Source organism: Marmota monax, unplaced genomic scaffold (assembly GCF_021218885.2).
Source record: "Marmota monax isolate L192 unplaced genomic scaffold, Marmota_monax_Labrador192_F-V1.1 WCK01_AAM20220418_F8-fsc00018, whole genome shotgun sequence".
Lineage (NCBI taxonomy): Eukaryota > Metazoa > Chordata > Mammalia > Rodentia > Sciuridae > Marmota > Marmota monax.
Genome location: NW_026692201.1, coordinates 1845820 through 1866987, shown reverse-complemented (window position 1 = coordinate 1866987; position 21168 = coordinate 1845820). Strand labels below are relative to the sequence as shown.

The 21168-nt window shown below is 38.4% G+C and overlaps 1 protein-coding gene across 3 annotated transcripts in view; it reads right to left on the bottom strand.

The window, feature by feature from the left end:
- Fam169a (family with sequence similarity 169 member A) overlaps positions 1 to 17567 on the bottom strand; it is a 70746-nt gene extending 53179 nt beyond the window's left edge. Inside the window, exons 1-2 of one of the 3 annotated variants that reach the window (XM_046427025.2) lie at positions 17383 to 17567; positions 3268 to 3380 (exon numbers count right to left, since the gene is read on the bottom strand). The gene's annotated coding sequence lies outside the window, so the exon portion shown is untranslated. Of the gene's footprint in view, positions 1 to 3267; positions 3381 to 16838; positions 16864 to 16937; positions 17120 to 17382 lie in introns of those variants that run through there. The other 2 variants (XM_046427032.2, XM_058574103.1) reach the window with 2 other exon arrangements.
- Positions 17568 to 21168: the final 3601 nt, after the last annotated feature.

The following is a 21168-nucleotide window of genomic DNA, read 5'->3' as shown; positions in this document are numbered from 1 at the left end:
TTCCGTACTACCTCAACCTTTTTCTATTGCCAAGTGCCTATGTCACTATTTAATATTCTTCTTAACCACTTATTTTAATAATCTATACACACATATACATCTCATCATAATGCTGTCTCCCTTGTGGTAAAGTATACATAACAAAATGTATCATTTTAGCCAATTTAAAGTGTTCAATTCATTCACAGAAAGTACATTCACAATGTTTGCAACCACCAAAAGTAAGTTCAAAAGTAAGTGAACTATCCATTTCCAGAACTTTTTTATTACCTCACATAGAAAATCTGTGCTCATTAAACAGTAACTTCCCATTCCTCCCTCTCTTTAGCCTCTGATAACCTGCTTCTATGAATCTGACTATTCTAAGAACCTTTCAAGTGGAATCATACAAAAAGTGAAAAGGACACACTTTTTTCACTTGGCATAACACTTTCAAGGTCCATCTATGTGATATTGTGTATCAGAGTTTCAATTTGCTTTTTTTGGAAACATTGTATGCTCCTTAAATATTAAGACCTATGACAACCAATTTGATATATTATAAACTTTCCTAACTGGCATTAAAAGACCTAATCATAACTTAAATGGTCACTCAAATACCATTTATAAACACCTCCTAAACCACTACATAATGTGAGTAACAGCACACTTTAGAAAACAATGCCCTGTCCCTATGGGGTTGCTCATCACAAGTCAGCTCTCTCCCTCCACTTTCCCACAGGTCAAAAGTAAGTGAACCGTGACTCAAGTGTGAAAACACAACTCATTATCCTTCATTCTTAAATCTTTGTAGATTAATCGTTTATTATATATATTAATATATATTAGTTGTTTGCAGATGGACACAATACCTTTGTTTTATTTATTTATATTTTTAATGTGGTGCTGGGGATTGAATCAATGCCATACATGTGCTAGTAGCATTGAGCTATAATCCCAGCCCTAGATTAAGGTTTTAAAGTAGAAAAATAACTTGTTTTTAGACAGAAAAATAACTTATTTCTTGAGTCTGGAATTTAGATACCCTCAATTCTCATACAGAAGAGCACTGGGGGAAAAAACAAAAGTTATGAATACATAAAAACAACCATATCACAGGGCACAGTGGTGCACACCTGTAATCCAGCAATTCGGGAGGCTGAAACAAGAGGATCACAAGCTCAAGGCCAGCCCCAAAAGTTTAGCAAGTCCCTAAGCAACACAGATCATTCACTCAAAAAATTTTTAAAGAAACAAGGGTAGGTGTATAGCTCAGTGGCAAAGTACCCCAGGTTCAATCCCTAGTACAAAAAAAAAAAAAAAAAAAATCCGGGCTGGGGATGTGGCTCAAGCGGTAGCACGCTCACCTAGCATGCGTGCGGCTCGGGTTCGATCCTCAGCACCACATACAAAGATGTTGTGTCCACCGAAAACTAAAAAATAAATATTAAAAAAATTCTCTCTCTTTTTCCCTCTTAAAAAAAAAAATCCATCCTAAGTTCTTAATACAAAAAAATATTTCCCTAATTTCAAGTCTAAATCCACCCCCACACACACCTACCTCCTACCTTCTAAAATATTTTAGAAGGAAAAAAGGTAAATCTGTCCTTATATCCACCATTATTTTCTTTACCAGTCATTCTCAATGCTAAATTTTATTAAATTTAAAGAAATGTTGAAAGAACTAGAAATGATTATGTATCAGTAGCAACATCAGGAAACATTTACTGAGAATTGTCCATATGCCACGCTTTAAGGAGATTTTTACATTTAACATATAACAAAATACTTTGATTAGCTCTATTATATTGATGAAGAAATTCAGCTTTAGAGTTTAAGAAAGTTGACCCATATCATACCACTAGTGAAGCAAGAATATGAACCTAGGTAGTCAGATACATTTTCTAATATAAATATTTTTATTCAATATGCAAAATCAAACATTATTGTATTTTGTTATGGTTATATAAAATTTATTTTTGTAAAATATTCTAATAATTATCTTATTAACAGATCTTCTATTCACATATTACCTGAAAGAACACTAGAACTAGAATTCTGTGACCTTGGTCCTGGGTCTGCTCTGCCACTAACCAGCTTTATGACTGCAGTCAAATTACTTACCCTCCTTACTCTTTAGGCTTCTGTATTCTCATTGGTAAGGTGATGCAACTGGACAGGATTATCCTAAAGACCTTTTCACCTCTTTAGGATAATTGGTTCTTTAAATCTTGGTGAACTTAAGACTATGTAAATTATTAGACTTATGATGGTTTTGCCCTAGTTTAGAGAGGCAAGGGAAGGGTATAAAGTCTAGATCTCTCTCTAGATACCGCTGCCAAGATAAATTCCCAATTCTTCCTCTTTTTGTTGTTTTTAAACTTCTCTTCTAGGTTATGTAACTATAAAGCTGTCAGATCAAATTTTGTCAAGTACTGTATACTCTGCCCCTGAGATAAACCAAAAGGCCTAACTACATTCTACATAGCTGAGAAAGCTTAATATAGCCTTAAGCCACCTAATTCATCAAAAAATTGACACAGAATGGACAACGAAGTGTAAAAAGTGTCCAAATTAATTTATAAATTAAGCAAATGGTATGCTCATTAAATCCTGGTTAACCTGTATAAAAACGTAATAAGCAGACCTCTTATATAAGAACTTGACAGCACCACTAGCACCAGCTGATTGTATCCATCTTTTAATAATTTCACCCCTTTTGCCCAGGAATTATAACTATTTGAAAAAAAAAGAATGCTCTAAAAATAACATGAAAAAGAGTTGGGAAATAAATTGCTATTTTTTTTTATTTTTTCCTTATTTTTTTGTTGATTACTAGTTGTCAACTGTATTCTAAAAAGAGAAATCTATTTATATGTTCAGTTCTTAAATTCCTGCACAATTCCCTAGGTTATTGTCTGGGATTATTTAAGGGGAGGAACAGATCCAAAACAAACGTGTGAATATTGGAGAGCTGAAAGGATTCTTGGAAAAAATATAATGATCTTGACCAATTCAAGCCGTGATCCTACCTCTAAGGACTATTACTCCACTGTGGGGGACAAGCTAGGTATTCAGGCAACACAATCAGCAACACTCAAGCTTTATACAGAAAGCCTGTTTCTGAACCTTTACTATAATTCCTCTCCTTTCCCCCCCCTAACATTTTCTTCTATAATGTAGGCCCTACAATATATCAATTCATCTCTTCATCTTACTTACCTCTTATTCATCTAGCCCTCTTATCAGATAAAAGGCCCCAAATCTTAGGTTCATCCAACCACTCACCTCCACTCTGAGCTGAGGTTGAGTATGACCAAAATGAAGTAACTGAACAGACTGCTACAACTATCCAAATTTCAGGAAGGTCTCAACCTCGTTCAGCAATCTCTTTCTGCTCTCTGTGAAGGGAAAAAGATTTAATTATATATAGCTGAGAACTGTCTATAAGTTTGTAGGTAAAAGATGGGAAAGTTACACAAGGTTCAAAAAAAAAAGGTTGCTTCTTTTATTCAAGTAGGAAGCAAAACCATCTTTTGAAGTAATAATCACTAATCCAATAGTGGACTATGTGTCAGACTGTAAACATTTGATATGAATTCCTTGATATAATTTTTATTGCAATTCCATGAGGTGGGTAATTTAATTATTTTCGCTTGTCAGACAAGGAAACTAAGACACAAAGCAGTTGAATAACTTGTACAAAACTAGTAAGCAGTGGAGCTAGTATTTAACTCCAATATCTATTCTGTTGATACAATGGTACAACTAAAAGCATAGCTTTTTAGAAGCCCTAGGATGGCTAAAGATTGCTTAATATTTCTCAAAGGGCATTTGCAGGTGATTTTTCTAACTAAAGCTTTAATTCTCTCTTCGTGTCCAGATAAACACTTTAAGATAAGAAACCATTTAAATATATATGTACTGAGCATTTGATGTTATAGAGCTTCAAAAACAAAATCCAGAGACGTATGACATAGGATTTTGTAGGTGTGAAGGTAGTATAAAATGCTCATTAAGGGTGTGTGTGCTCTTCATGATGAACTACAAGCCCTCACAAAGAGCCTTCCTTCTAAAATAATTAGTGCCCAAAATATCAACTGTTAAGAAAATGTCTTATTTACTCAGTTTTAACAGCTTTTTAAAAAGTCTTTGAAACTTGTCATAATTAACATTCTGAAATTTGTAAGCAAATGTGATTTACAAAATAACTTTTATAAATTATATTATTTTCAAAGTAAAAAAAAATAAAAATAAAAGGTTGTGTGCTCATCCCTAAAAAACAAATGCCAAATGTCTTCTTTGATATAAGGAGAGTAACTAAGAACAGAGTAGGGTCGAAGAGCATGAGAAGAAGATTAATATTAAACAGGGATGAAAGGTGGGAGGGAAAGGGAGAGAGAAGGGAAATTGCATGGAAATGGAAGGAGACCCTCAGGGTTATACAAAATTACATACAAGAGGAAGTGAGGGGAAAGGGAAAAATAATACAAGGGGGACAAATGAATGTCAGTAGAGGGGGCAGAGAGAGAAGAGGGGAGGGGAGGGGAGGGGGGGTAGTAGAGGATAGGAAAGGCAGCAGAACACAACAGACACTAGTATGGCAATATGTAAATCAATGGATGTGTAACTGATGTAATTCTGCAATCTGTATATGGGGTAAAAATGGGAGCTCATAACCCACTTGAATCAAAGTGTGAAATATGATATATCAAGAACTATGTAATGTTTTGAACAGCCAACAATAAAAAATTAAAAAAAAAAAAAGGTTGTGTGCTCTTGAGCCAAATTGACAGGATTACTAGTTTTGTGATTGTGGGCAAATTACTGGACAATACAAGAACAAGTGGAGGCAATAGCTAAGCTATGATACCAACCTAGGTGCCCTTCAACAGACAAATGATAAAGAAAATGTGGTACATATATGCAGTCGAATATTACTCAGCCATGAAGATTAAAATTAAGGAATTTGCCAGTAAATGGATGGAACTGGAGACTATCATGCTAAGTGAAATAAGCCAATCCCAAAACACCAAAGACTGAAAGTTCTCTCTGATATGCAGATGCTGACTCACAATGGGGGTGGGGAGTGGAGGGAAAGGAGGGGAGACAGGAATGGGAAAGACAATAAAATAAATCGAACATAACATTCCTATGTTCATAAATGAATATACGATCAGTATAACTCCATATCATGTACAATCACAAAAACAGGAAATTATACTCCCTGTATGTATGTCAAAATACATTCTACTGTGATGTATAACTAAAAAGAACGAATAAAAAAATTTTTTTAAGTAGAAGCTAAGATTTCAGATTGAGAAAGAAGTAAACTGCAACTAATTGCTAATATATATTAAAAGTGTTTGCGGCTAGGGGCTGTGGCTCAGCAGTAGTGCACTTGCCTGGCATGTGTGAGGCAGTGGGTTCAATTCTCAACACCGCATATATAAATAAACAAAATTTAAAAATCAACAACTAAAAAAATATTTTTAAAAAAGTTTGCATTTGTGATGGGCATGATAGCACTCATTGCCTATAGTCCTAGCTATTCAGGAGGCTGAGACAGAAGGATCCCTTGAGCCCAGGAGTTTAAAACCAGCCCAGGCAATGTGGTGAGATCTTGCCTCAAAAAAAAAAAAAGAGCTGGGCATGATGACAAATGCCTATAATACCAATAGCTTGGGAGGCTGAGACAGAAGGATCGAGTTCAAAGCCAACCTTAGCAAAAGCGAGGCACTAAGCAACTCAGTGAGACCCTGTCTCTAACAAATATAAAATAGGGCTGGGGATGTGGCTCAATGGTTCAATCCCTCAAACCAAAAAAAAAAAAAAGATAGAATCTGTTTAGTCACAATCACCACCACTGGACTGCATTCCTCATTTCTACCATTTCTACTGGGTAACTGTTATGGTGTGGATAATTTCCCCCAAAAGCCCAAGTGTTAAAGGCTTGGTTGCCAGCCTATGGTGATATGGGGGCAGTGCTGGAATTGAAAGGTATGGCCTATTTGAGAGGAAGTTAAGTCACTTGAAGCAGTTCTTGAAGAGGGCATTAGAGCCCAACTCCTTCCTCTCTCTTTGCTTCCTAACCTCACATGAGGTGAGCAGCTTTGTTCTGCTAGTTCTCACCATGATATACCACCTCAAGTGAAAAGCAAGGGAGCCAGCAACCATGGAATGAAACCACTGAATCTGTGTGTCAAAATAAACCTTTCTTCTTTTTAAGTTGATTATCTCAGGCATTTTGTCACAACAATACAAAGCTACTTAACACATTAACTAAGAAATGCAACCAGGGTTACTACTATCTGCAGAGTACAACACCAATTTGGAAAAACAGCAATCTCTGAAGCACAGCTTTGTCATTTCTCTTTCCTTTCCAAACCTCTCCAACTCTGTACACACCTGTAATCCCAGCAACTCAGAGGCTGAGGCAGGAGGATTACAAGTTGGAGGCCAGCCTCAGTAACTTAGTGAAGCCTTAAACAACTTAGCAAGACCTGTCACAAAATAAAAATAAAAAGGGCTGGGAATGGGGTTGTAGCCCAGTGGTAAAGTGCCCCTAGGTTCAATCCTTGGTACAAAACAAAAGGAGAGCTAGATTTCCTAAATTCCAAACATATATGCTGAGAAAAATGAATGAATGAACGAATGAACAAATAAAATTTTGTAATAAATAAACCATTCTGGTACTAGGAGAAGAGCTGCTACATATGAACAAAGATTTTCTGTTAGATAAATAGCAACAGATGGCTTTTCAACAGTGGGGAAGCCCTTTAAAAGGAGAGAAGGAGGGAAGATGCTAAATGAAACCCAGAAAGCATACTGAGAATGGTTAGTCATTGGATTTACAAAAAGACAAATAGTAGCAGAAATAAAAGGAAAATAAATTGAGGACAGAAGACAGCAGATCAAGAATACCAGACTAAAAGAGTCTGGGCTTTTGGGGCATAGTGGAGCACACCTGTAATCCAAGCAGATTGGGAGGCTGAGGCAGGAGGATAGCAAGTTTGAAGTCAGCCTTAGCAACTCAGCAAGGCCCTAAACAATTTAGTGAGCCCCCATCTAAAAATGAAATATTTTTTAAAAAGGGCTAGGGATGTGGCTCAGTGATTGAATACCCCTAGGTTCAATCCCAGGTACCAAAAAAAAAATCTGGGTTTTATTTGCTATACGAGCAAAAGGCTGTTAATGGAACTTGAGAAGGGAAGAAACATTCAAGAGTATGCTTTAAGACAATTTATGTAGCAGTCATGTATAGCATAGATGGACAGAAAGAACTGAATGGCATTAAGGACCCTCCACACTTACTTATCCCTCAGTGTCCAGTCAATTAGTTCACAGACCCAATCCCATCCCAAATATCAGATGCTTATGTCCCTTACATAAAATGGCACGGTATTTGCTTATAATTATGTACATCCTCTGATACACTTTAAATCATCCCTAGATTACTTGTAATACCAAATAAAGAACCAGGGTGTAGCTCAGTGGCAAAGCGCTTGCCTAGCACTTGTGAGGTCCTGGGTTCAATTCCCAGCACCACAAAAATTATAAAATACTGAATACAATTTAAAAGCTATGTAAATAGTCGTTTTATTATACTGTTTAGGAAATGACAAGAAAAAAGTCTGTACATGTTCAATAGACAAAATTTTTTCCCAAAATATTGCTGACTGGAGTTTGGTTGAATGGGCAGATGCAGAACCCATAGAAAAAGAGGGTGGACTACACTTCTTTTAATATACTTATCATGTACCAATACTTAACACACAAAACTGTGATTCATTTTTGTCTATTCTACAAAGCTCAAACTCCAGGAAAGCAAAACCATTTTTTCCACACGTGTAAAAAGTAGGAATGATCTTTGATTTCCTTTCTAATTAATAACAGAGTTCTACACTTGATTACATTCCTTCAAAGCACTTATAGCTTATTTAGAGACCGAAGCTGGGAAGAAAGGTCTTAATTTACAAAGGGCCAAAATTTCATTTGTAAGGATTTTTTTTAAACTCAGAAGGTATGTTCTGATGATAAGAGAACCACCATTTACTGATTGCTTACCTTGTATAGGGTTGAACATCCTACATATCTCACTTATTCCTCAAAACAATCCTATGAGACAGGCATTCCTATGCTCATTTTCCAGATGATGAGCACTTAAGCACCCTGCCTAAGGGGCAGAGGCAGGCTCCGAACCTAAGAAACCTATCTCCAGTAGGTTTTAACCTGATGTGCAGGTTCCCCCGTAAAAACCAAAAGTCATATGAACCATAATGTATCTAAGTGAAATACAATTATTATAGAAGACAACCAATCTAACTCCTGAGGAGTTAAGATTTTTAAAACCTTGCAATAATTTCTTCAGACTTTCTACTGTTGATCAGTCTAATCACTAGATACATTTCCTGAGGGGTTTTTTTATTTTTATTTATTTATTTATTTATTTATTTATTTTGTACCAGGGATTGACCCAAGGATGCTTAACCATTGAGCCCCATTTCCACCCTTTTTTTATTTTGTGAAAGAGTCTCACTAAATTGCTTAGGGCCTTGAGTTGCTGAGGCTGGCTGACTTTGAACTTGGCAATCTTCCTACCTCCACCTCCCAAGCTGGCAACCAAAAACAAGGCCAAGTATCTTAACCCTTAAACTTAAAAAACGAAGGGGAACATAAAATCTGAGAAAGCAAAATGCCTACCAAATACGTAACAAGTTACTTCAAAATAGAGCTAAAGAGCCAGCACAGTGGTGCACACCTATAATCCCAGCAGCTCAGGAGGCTGAGGATTACGAGTTCAAAGCCAGCCTCAGCAACTGTGAGGCACTAAGCAACTCTGCAAGACCCTATCTCTAAAATAAAATACAAAATAGGGCTGAGGTTGTGGCTCAGTGGTCAAGTGCCTCAGAGTTCAATCCCCAGTAGCCCCCCCCCAAAAAACAAAAAAATAAAAAGAGCTAAGGAAAACAATAGAATTCACTATAATTCTTGTAGCTTCTTTTTGGTTTGCTTTTTTGTTTTTGTTTTTGTTTTGGGGGTGGTGTAACTAGGGATTGAACAGGAGAGTGCTTAACCACTGAACCACATACCCAGCCCTTTTTATATTTTATTTAGAGACAGGAGCTACCTAAATTGCCTAGGGCCTTGTTAAATTCCTGAGGATGGGTTTGAACTCACAATCCTCCTGCCTCAGCTCCCCAAGCCTCTGCCCCATGCTCCCCTCCCAGTCCTTTTTTATTGCTTTTTTTGTTTGTTTGTTTGTTTTTTGTGGTGCTGGGAACTGGAACCCAGGGCTTTATGCATGCTAGGCAAGCACTCTACCAGCTGAGCTATATCCCTAGCCCTAATGTTTTATTTTGAGACAGGGTCTCACTAACTCCTTAGGGCCTCAATATGTTGTTGAGGTTCATCTTGAAAATACAATCCTTATCTCGGCCTTCTGAGTCGCTGGGATTACAGGCATCCATCATAGGACCTTATTTGGTCTTTTAATTGTCCACTACTAAAGGATACAAATAAGAAGACCTTGATATCTAGTGATACTAGATTCATTATGAAACATAACCAAATTTTTTTTAAATTAAGGAAAAATAAATACAGAATTGAGCTTCATTATCAGTGTTATGATGATCCAGTTCTGCAGTATTTACCCCCTTCTCAAGGATACATTAGGAGAGAACTCAACACTGAAAAACTGGAATGCCTCCAATGGAAAACACCAAGGTGGCCAAGAAGCTCTAAACCATGGCACTATAGATGAAGAACAGAAATTGGGAAAAACAATTCTTGCTGAAGGGTAGCAAGAAAGCTACCCTTCAAATATCTGAAGAATTAATATGCAAATGAAAAAAAGTATATTCTACCAATCTTTAAAACATAAGAGAACTAGCACTTCCCAACAACTGATTTCACCCACAAATGAATCACACTACATAAAAACATGGACCAACCAGTAGCTAGTCAAGAAATACTATTGGTTATAGCTGGTTTGTTTCCAACTAGGATCAGTATTCTCAAAAGCACAAGAACTTCTCTTGACTCCATCCAAGCCAATATGAGACAGTTCTGAAAAGCAGGACCAAGAATCAAGAATCCCTAGACTTCAACTGAGGTCACTTGTACATGAAACTATAAAACTATATGAATCATATTATAAAATAAAATGTGCTTTTTCCCCCACTCTTAAAAGCCACTCTGATACAAAAAGTTAGTATGTCCAGACAAAATTTTTCCAGAATTGTTTTAATTTCTTCTCTCATGAAATTAATGTCAATATTTTTATATGTTCCAAAGCCAAATATTAAAACACCCAAAATTTCAGTGCTTTTTGCTACTTTGCGTATATTTTCCATTCGTGAATAGAAATAGTGAAAAAAAAAAAACAGTACCAAATCTAACATAAGATTGGCTGTTTATCTGAGGATACATATTAAGGGACTAACATGAATTATTTCAATTTTTCAAATAAAGTACATTTCCCCTACATTACATAAACAATAGCAATGACTAAAGGTTTTCTTAATTTTTTTTATTTTTATTTTTTTTTTTTTGGTGGTGGTGCTGGGGAATGAACCCAGGGCCTTGTGCATGCAAGGCAAGCACTCTACCAACTGAGCTATATCCCCACACTTCATTCTCATGCACATCAAAAGCTTAATTTTTAAAATGAGAAAGTAAAATACTACTTAGAAATGTACCTCAACAAAATGTTGTGCATGGGGTGGTAGTGAGGAGATAACAAAAGGGAGAAAAAGAGGCTGGGGTTGTGGCTCAGTGGTACAGCGCATACCTAGCATGTGTGAGGCACTGGGTTAGATTCTCAACACCACATATAAATAAATAAAATAAAGATCCATTGACAACTAAAAAATATTTTTTTAATAAAAGGGAGAAAAATAGATGAGAACCACTGAACTAGATTCTAAGAACTAGCCTAATGTCAGATAATACTAGCTTCTCCTTTAGATATGTCATCACATTTAATTCTGTCAATAACATTTTCAGATAGATTCTAACTATTCTTTTACACATGAGAAAACTGAGACCCAGAAAGATAAATCAGGCAGAAGTTATTCTATTTGCAACAGCTCACTCCATACTTCTACCTAGATTCTTCCTCAGAAAATGCTAAATAATGTCAAAGTTGAATCTCTCCCTCTCTAAACTTAATTCTTCTTCCCCTTTCCACAATCTATGTTAACTAAACATATATTGACCCTACTGTATGCTAAGACCTGTTGGAATCATCCTACACTCAATCATTCCTTTCCTTTATGACCATAACCATTTATCATCACCATAAACAAAATTTGATGACATTATTATTACATACAGATCACAGATGTCAGGCAGTGAGTTATTATGTTATTTCTAATCATTTCAATATACTTGATCTTCTGATAGAGGACTAATATCCAGAATATATAAAGAACTCAAAACACTTTTTTTAAAAATCCAATTAATAAATGAGCAACTGAACTAAACAGGCACTTCTTAAAAGAAGAAATACAAATAACCAGCAAATGTCCAACATCATTAGCAATTAGGGAAATGCAAATCAGAACTACACTGAGATTTCATCTCAATCTAGTCAGAACGGCAATCATTAAAAATATAAACAATAGCCACGAATCCTGGCTCATGCCTATAATCCCAGTGGCTTGGGAGGAGGATCACTTGTTGCTTACAATTTCGAGAACTTTTTGGATTTCAGAATTACAGATAAACCATTGAAACACCATGAAACCACATCTCTAGCCACTACATGATAAAAACATATAGACCATGTTTCCAAAGTGAATTATGTAAAAGAATGTGTATTGATAAGCAGTCCAAATGTCCACTTCACTGCTAAGAGTAGCTCATTAGCCATACTTTCATATAAAAGACAGCATACCCTGAATCAAAATAAAGTTTGTTCATTAAAAGAGCCAAAGAACAAGTTATCTATAGAAGCTTTACTCATAGTTGCTTAAAATGTCCTTCAGTTAATGGATAAATAATAATACTCCGTGCATAAAAGAAATAAGCTATTGCCTATTGCTGGACACTGTGGTGCATGCCTGTAATCCCAGCAGCTGGGAAGGCTGAGGAAGGAGGAACACAAGTTCAAAGTCAGCCTCAGCAACTCAGCAAGGTGCTAAGCAACTCAGAGAGACCCTGTCTTTAAATAAAATACAAAAAAATAGGGCTGGGATGTGGCTCAGAGACACTTGGCCACTGAGTTCAATGCCCAATAACCCCCCCCCCCAAAAAAAAAAAAAAAATACAAACAATAATAAATGATAGACTGTAGAGACAAAAGGAACACTTTTGCACTGTTGGAGGGACTGTAAATTAGTACAGCCACTATGGAAATCAGTATGGAGGTTCCTCAAAAGACATGGAACCACCATATGACCCAGCTATACTACTCCTCAGTATTTATTCTACTGAATTAGTATTCATACTACAGTGATACATATCCATGTTTATAATAGCACAATTCGAAACAGCCAAATTATAGAATCAGCCTAGGTGTCCAAGAACAAATGGATGAAAGAAAATGTGGTGTATGTACGCAATGGAGTTTTATTCAGTAATAAGAAAAATGTAATTATGTCATATGCAGGAAAATGTATGGAATTTGAGAACATTATGTTAAGCAAAATAAGCCAAACTCAGAAGTCAAGAGTCACATATTTTCTCTCATATGTGAAAAAGAGGAAAAAGGAAAAGAAAAGTGGGGTGGGGGATAGGGGCTGTAGCTCAGTAACAGAGCGCTTGCCTAGCATGTGTACGGCACTGAGTTCAATACTTAGCACCACATAAAAATAAACAAATAAAATAAAGGCATTCTGTCCATCTGCAAGTATAAAAGAAAGTTTTTTAGAAAATGCTTACAAGGGATGTCTCACACTCATTTTATAGCTAAAGTCAAGTCTCAAAAAAGCATAGCTAACTGTCCCACATTTATACAACCATAAAGTAGCAGGACCCTGATGCCCTGATTTGAAACCAATTTTTCTGACACCTAAGCACAGCCCTTTCCATCAAATATGCTGCCTTCCTACTTCAGCAAATGTCTCTTAGAACTAGCCCCTCCTGTTATCACTGCCACTGCCTTGTTTCAGAGCCTTACAGAGATCACAAGAATTCCTAACTGGTTTCTTCATTACAATCTAGCCTTTCAATTGCTGTTGGAATGATTTTTTTAAAAAAGAAAAAATCCTGTCAACTCTTCTAAAATCCATCAGTCGTTCCCATCATCGCTGAGCAAAACTCATAAGGTCACACACATCTATTCACAAGCAGGCTCCAACCCACCATTGGACATGGGTCAGTTCAACTAACCTCAATGCTGTGGAAGGAAACCAGTTGTAACTGCTGCGGTGTTTGCTGGTGTTTGCTGGGACCATCATGTCCCACACCTCCAAAAACTTCTGGAAAATTCTCATTCTTCTATTGTTCAAGACCAAATTCAACTGTTATTTTGTAACTTCCGGACTCATTCAGACAGAATTAATGCACCCATTTTCTCCATGTCCATATCACTTTGATAAGTTCATTCACAGGAGAGAGTGTTGAATGCATGTCCCACATATAAGAGCAAATTTCTAGATTACCTAGCACATTCAGGATTTGATCCCCAGACCAAGAGTGTCTGGCTCACGTTAAAATCTTACTTGAGGCCGGTGCAGTGGTGCCCACCTGTAATCCCAGTGGTTCAGGAGGCTAAGGGAGCAGGTAGAGATTCAGAGCCAGCCTCAGCTATTTAGCTAGGCCCTAAGCAACTCAGGAAACCCTGTCCGTAAATAAAATACAAAAAAGGGCTGGGGATGTGGCTCAGTGGTTGAGTGCCCCTGGGTTCAATCCCCAATACCAAAAAAGAAAAAAATCTTACTAGAATGAATTTTCCAAATTAAACTCTTTTCATACCTCACAAGTAACAAAGTACAACAACATACAACTTGACACTTTTTTTAAAAATGAAATTTACAAAACTGATTTGTTCCCATTCATTTTTTCAAAATTCTTTGTACATTTCAATTTTAAGAAAATCTCTAACATTTTAATCCACACTACTTCTCTAAACAACAGCCATGATAGAAAGGCCTATTTCTTTGTGTCCTATAACATATGTTTGTTGAATAAATAAATACAACCTTTGGCTTAGCATAAAACTAAACAAAATGAGTCTTAAAAAAATGTACATGGACTGGGGTTGTAGCTCAGTGGTAGAGCGCTTGCCTAGCAAGTGAGGCACTGAGTTCGATTCTCAGCACCATATCAAAATAAATAAAATAAAGGTACTGTCTCCATCTACAACTAAAAAACTATTAAAAAAAAAAAAAAAACATACAGAGGCTGAGGATGTAGCTCAGCACTTGCCCGGCATTTGTGAATCCCCAGTACAAAAAAAAAAAAAAGTCCATGTGAATGAAACCCAGGTAGTCACAAATTTTGTAATACCTTAAGCTAGATGAATAAAAGATCCTTTATTTACAGTACATTAACCTTAAGGTATCATATACCAGCTCTATTTTACTTATTTATTTTTATGTGGTGCTGAGGATCGAACCCAGGGCCTCACACATGGGAGGCGAGCACTCTACCATTGAGCCACAACCCCTGCCCTCATATACCAGCTCTAAAACTCCATCTGTCTGATGATTATTTTATGTCTTTAGTAAGTCGTCAGTTTTTCCCTGAGTATCTTTAAAGCACATATTTCCCTTCATGGAATTCTACATTAAGTTGTTGTCTTTGAAGGAACTGTGAAATATCCCTCTACCAATGAGGCATACCAAATTTAGAATTTAAATTTCAAGGCCAGATAAACAAAGCAGAAGCCTAATGGTGTGTGAAGAGAACACAATAATCATCACTCCATTCCTTTTTTTCACTTTCATAAAAGAAAAAGACAGAATATGAATACTCATTTAACTTCCTACCCAACCAACAATCCTTTCTACAGAATCACTGACAGATTTCTCAACCTCCACCTGAATATTTAATTATTTTATACTCAAATTACTTTTTTTTAAAGTAAATCTTTTTTGTATTTTTAGGCAGAGGACTGAACATATCAAGACTTGAAGAACTATATAGGTAGGAGCTTATGGAGAAATATATTAGATTTTTTTTTCTTCCAATTTCTCAAGTAGTAAAATAATGCTGAAAATCTCAACCTACTTTAAAAATAATAAGCACACCAACATCATTTCCAAATTCCAAGTCAATGAAATACAATTGTTCCAAGTCAATGAACCTCTCTGACTTCCATAGTAACAGAATCACTGTGAAAGTGTAAGAGTTGTGTTTGACTCCAAGCTGCCTTTGCCAGAACAACCCATTCCCCAAGGACCTACAGTAGGTCCAGACAGATCACTGGGAATCTGGAGCAGGTAGTCTTTGCTTATTTAAATTCCCTAAATCAAGACATCACTAAATGTCAAGGACCCTTCCACAGTCAGTAATCCTCCCTATGGAGCAAACATATCATTAATAGGAAGCATGGTATTTATTATGCCATGTATGATAAAGGATATGCAATCACTTGTTTGTAGACAGAATTAATGGGAGGGTGCCTGAGTGAACAGGAAAAAAAAAAAGGTTAAGATAATTTTATAAGGGGAGTAATGTGATAATTTTACTCAAAAGCATTCAATTATTAAATATTTTGTTTTCTCCAACTCAGAGTTTTCTAATATATACTTATTAAATAATAACAATATACAATAATACATATTTTTAAAATATATATTTATTAAAGAAATGATACTACTTGTAACAATTTGAATACTATTTCGAAGGTCAGACTAACAGGAAACCTTTGAAAATCTAAAATCCATGGGCAAAACATCCTAATTTATGATCATTCACGTGGAAAATCCATGTCGATACTCAAATAAGCTATTTCTAAGTTCCCAAACTGATGAGCTCATATATTTTAAAAACAATACACTATAACAACTACAAGCTTCCTGTGAAAGACTGTTATCTCTGTTTGTACTGAAAGTCTTATTACAAATGGGCTTTTCCAGGTGCTTCTCATTCCTTGACTCCAACCCCAAACAAGGTTTAAAAAAAAAAAATACAAATGAGTGTGGTCCATCCTACATTAGTCATTAAAAGTCTTTCCTCTTGTAAATACTTCATTGTAAAATAACAGAGTTCGCCAAGATTACCTTTACATCCTACAATGCGCAAAAAAATATATATATATTTAATAAAAACATGGTACACCAAATCCAAATTCATTTTGGACAATTCCTTCCAGAGCTCAAATCTAGGTATTACGCAACAGCCTCCATTCCAAATGTTAATCCCAGTCTGTGATGCAGAGATAAAATATCAATGGGGAAGACATAATCCACTAAGTACTTAAGTAATACGTTCACAAGGAAACAACGAACCAAAACAAGAATTACCAAATTCTCAGAAATCTTGACAATGACGATCGTGTAACAGTTGGGAGCACCACCAAACTTTTCCTCTAGGAGCCCGTTCAGCACTTCCCAACCCCCTCAAACATCCACAAGAAGCGTTTAAATTTGGGCTTCGAAAGGATTTCCCAGAGGGGGAGGGGGCCTGCATCAGGTGGTTATCTTAGAATCTACTGGTAATATACCCAAACCAACCTCTTGAAGCTGAAATGATGAAATGTCTCATCATTTCTCCCCAAGGACAATACTGGGATCAAATCTAATCCAGACCCCTGGGCCATAAACCATCCAGGGCTCAAGGTTTCATCCTTCCATTTCCAGAGGTACAGGCCTCTGCAAAAACTGCATAACGGGCCGGACCGCTGAGAACGAAATTAGTACAAGATTGCAGTGACCCGAATTCCAGAGGGGGCAGATTCCATACAATACCTCGGTAGGGCAGAGTAGTTAAAGGTAAGGGGGTGGTCAGAGCATCCTGGGAGGCCACCTGCGCGGCAGACCCCGAGACCACACGCCTAAGCTCCGCACCTCACCAGCTCTGCGTTCCACCCGGCCCAGGCAGTCAGCGAAAACGCACGGGTTCCAGGTGGGGAGCGTAGGAGGGGAGGGGGCTCCGCCAGCAGCAGCTGCGACACGGAATGCGACAGCCGCCGAGCGAAGGCAGGCGAGGGAGGCATTCCCTCACACAAAATGGTGGCGTCGACGCGGACGCCGGCGCACCTGGGGGCGCCACGCGCCCCTGCGGGCCCCACGCGCCCCTGCGGGCCCCCGCCGGCAGCCACTAGCTGGACGAGCGCCCCAGGCCGGGGCGGCCGCGCGGGCCTGCGCCGGGCCGAGTCCGCGAGGCGCCCGCAGCTCGCGGCCTGAGTCGCCGCCCGGGGGGCGCGGGGTCGGGTGCGGACGGGGACGTGGGGTTGGCGCGGGAGACTCGGCCTCGCTCGCGGCCCCCGTCCGGAACGGGTAGCGCACTCACCTCTGACGCGTCCTGCGAGCCGCCGGTGCCCGAGCAAGGAGGCGGAGCCGCGCGAATGAATGGAGCCTGCGGCTACTCGCTGGCGACCCCCGGACGATTCCCGGCCGCGCTGCCAGGGCGGGGATGGCGCCTTCCGCCCGTAGCCCGCGACGCCGGGCTCCTCGTCGCGGGTCGGCCGCAGCCCACCGTGCCCTCCGCCGGCGTGACGCACTCGCGCCGCAGCGCCTCCAGCCCTTGCAGCCGCGCCCACCGCGAATCCCCCCCGTCAGCCCGCGCGACGAGGCCCCTCCTTGGCGCCGGGGACGCCGCCCTGCCTCCCTCCGGGCCCGCTGTCAGGCGCCCGCCCGGCAGGTGTGCGCCAGACCGGCCGGGGAACGAGTAGGTGACCCCCTCCCCGCGTCGGGCGCAGTCACCTGGCAGCGCTACCCCTCAGGGCTACGGCCTGGCGTTAAAGAATGACCTTGGCTCTTATATAAAAATAGATGCGATAAGCCGCGGGCGATACGGTGCTGAATTTGCGTATTTCTTTATTGTCAGCCTTTGTAGAATCCCGTTTGCACAGCCCTGCCAGAGTTCGTCTCCAGCCCCGAGCGGGACCTCGAGAAATTTCCTCAGGGTGGGCGCGGCCATCTGGGCCTGATTCGGGCCCGGGAACGCGGACCTCCGCCCCACCACCTCCCTCCTACACATCCCACTGCCACCTAGCAACTCTCAAGAGAGAGAGTAAATATATCATGGACTCCAGTCACAATCTGGAGAAGTCCTACACCCCTGGCTTCATCTTGAGATAAGGAGCCATCAATTTCGACGTTGACCTTTCCTATTTCAGAATCTACTGAATATAAAACGAAACTTAGACTGGAGAAAGGGCTCCACTCTTTCCTTTACTCCCCTAATCCTCCCACCTCACTTCACAACGAGGTCCAGGGCCTTTTTGCTAATTACACTCCCACTGAGGAAAAATAAGCTGGCAAGCATTGAAAGCATGGTCAATTTTCTTTAAGCAATGAACGCATGGTTTAACTACACTTAATAAATGTGCTGAGAAAAAGTATTCTATTTGAATAATCTTAAGACTTCTTACACATAAACTCTGGGGAAAAAAAATTAATCGTCCAAGGGCCATGGAGTTATTTTCAGTTCATCCATATAAAAGTTTTAAATGGCTTATCATTCTCAGGATATATTTAGCAATCACAACGCCAAAGTTTCACAAATTTACTAATCAGTAAGATCAATAAATACCTCAAAAATACTTTTTGACATATTTGTCTCCAATTTTGTTGTTGTTGTTGTTATAAATGGGCTTTCTGCCCCTAGTTGCACGTAAGAATCAACCTTATAGCTATTGTGTTTAAAGTGTAATATTTAATTAGAGATCTTGAATGTTACACATCAAACATTTACCATTTTTAGTGTAGCGTAACAATGAGCTAGACATAATTGAACAAGAATTTTGAATAGTTCTATCCACAGCTAATCATGGAAGAATGAAGTTACATAATTTCTGAACATATTTCTAAAGCTGTATGTAAGGAGTTCACTGGGTAATCCCAAACAATTGCCATTTTGGAAAGATAATGGTTTTTTGGCAGGTAAACTATTCCCTGTGGGTTTTGAAACCTCAGGTCTTAGTGTAAAGCTAGCCAATGTGCCTTGTTTATAAAGTTTGAAATGCCAATATGTGGTTGGCTTTTAGCCATTCTTTTAGAAACCTTTGTTAATTTGTCCCCTGCAGACCTTGCTCCCAAATGTCTGGTCCCTCTAGTAGGACTCAGAACTAGTTCACCCAGCTAGACAAAAGAGTGGGTCCAACAGCACATGTCAGGGTAGCTAAACCCAGCCCCTTTCCTAGAGCAACCATCCTGTTTAGACCTACTCAAGAAGTTCTGTCTCTTGCCTATGTGGATCAAGGACCCAGCAGCTTCCATTAAGACACTGTCTGAATCCTCTTTTCTCTGCTTGTAACATGACTCTGCTTTAAGAGTTTAAAAAAAAAAAAAAGTCACCGTTTACTTCCCTCTTTGGCTGAGATATATTAAATCTTAGTTGGGGGGGGGCTAAAAAATGGGTCTTTATCAGCTGAATACATGCTGTAAATCACTACCTAAATTCTTTTCTTAAGAGAGAGAATGAATTTTTTAATATTTATTTTTTAGTGTTTCAGCGGACACAACATTCTTGTTTGTATGTGGTGCTGAGGCTCGAACCTGGGCCGCACGCATGCCAGGCGAGTGCACTACCGCTTGAGCCACATCCCCAGCTCCTAAATATTATGAAAAATGCTTTGAGACTTTCATCTGAAAAGTTTGTAAAGGATGAAAAAGGTTATTGCTTTTTTGTTTGTTTTTGCATATGCTTGCTTTAATTGTTATGGTGTAAGCAGAAGGAAACATGTTAAGAATTTTCATTGCATTTTTATTATATGTTTAAGAATGGAACCATCTTAAATAAGAGAAGTTTGTCACAACACTGGATTTTGATGTTTTACAGATAATTCAAAAAAGAGCCCTTTAGTTGTACTGGGGATGAGGAATTCCTGATAACTAAAATCATGGTTAATTTTTTTGAGGGGGAGGAATCTGGGAATTGAACCCAGAGGCACTTTTAACCACTGAGCTACATCCTCAGCCTATTTATTTATTTATTTATTTACTTATTATTTTGAAACATAATAAGGTAGAATTGGGATCCTTTATATATGTTTTAAATTCTTAAAATCGGGCTGTGGTTGTGGCTCAAGCGGTAGCGTGCTCCTGCTGGCATGCTTGTGGCTCGGGTTCAATCCTCAGCACCACATACAAAGATACACCGAGAACTAAAAAATAAATATTAAAAAATTCTCTCTCTCTCTCTCTTAAAAAAAAAAAACCCTCTAGTTTCCTACAATGTTAAAAACACACAATAAAATTTTAAAAAAATAAAATGATAGTATGCTTTTAATAAATAAATAAATAAATAAAAATAAATTCTTAAAATCACATTAAGAAAGTTTTGATGACTGAGGCAGCCCAGAGACTTCTAGATCTATGTTATTTGCCAATCAACCAACTAATGAACTAATAATACTCTCAGTGGTGGTAATGAGAAACTGAGAAAACAATCATTTCTCCTGGCATTAAAAGAAGAATGCTTTATATCTTCCCCTATTGTATAAGGAAACAGTAATACTTTCAGGATTCAAAGCAGTTTTCTGACTTGGTTTTCTCTGTAAATTATTAATATCTTCAGATTTCAAATTCCTGAGTAATACTATGCATGGGAGAAGAAGAATCTGAAGAACAAGAAAAATAACAGGTTTGAGAAGCCCAGCTGCATTTATTTCTTTTGCCTTTGAAGAAAGTTTAAGGACAGAGTCCTTGATAAGTTTAGTTGGGGTTGAAGAGAAAGAACATGGTACGTTCCACGTTACTAATAAAAAATTACATTCAGATTTACATCCACTATATATACTACAAATTATCTAGTTATCTCTTCTCCCCTTTTTTAAGACACTCAATTTCATTCAGTGTGGCAATGTGCCCCACTTAGAGACTGTTTTCCTCCCCAGGCTCCTCTTGCAACTGTGATAGCAATATGGTCATTTTAGCCAATGAGATGTAAGCAAAGGGTGATTAGAATGGATTCCAAGAAAGTTTTTGCTTTCCTGGAAAGAAAGGAAAGAAAGAAGGAAGGATGGATGGAAGGACTCAAGTGGCATATAACTGCCTTTTGTACTTTCTCCTCCTTCCTACCGGGTCTGGGAGCAGAGTGACCATTTTGTGATCCTGAGAATGAAATTTATCT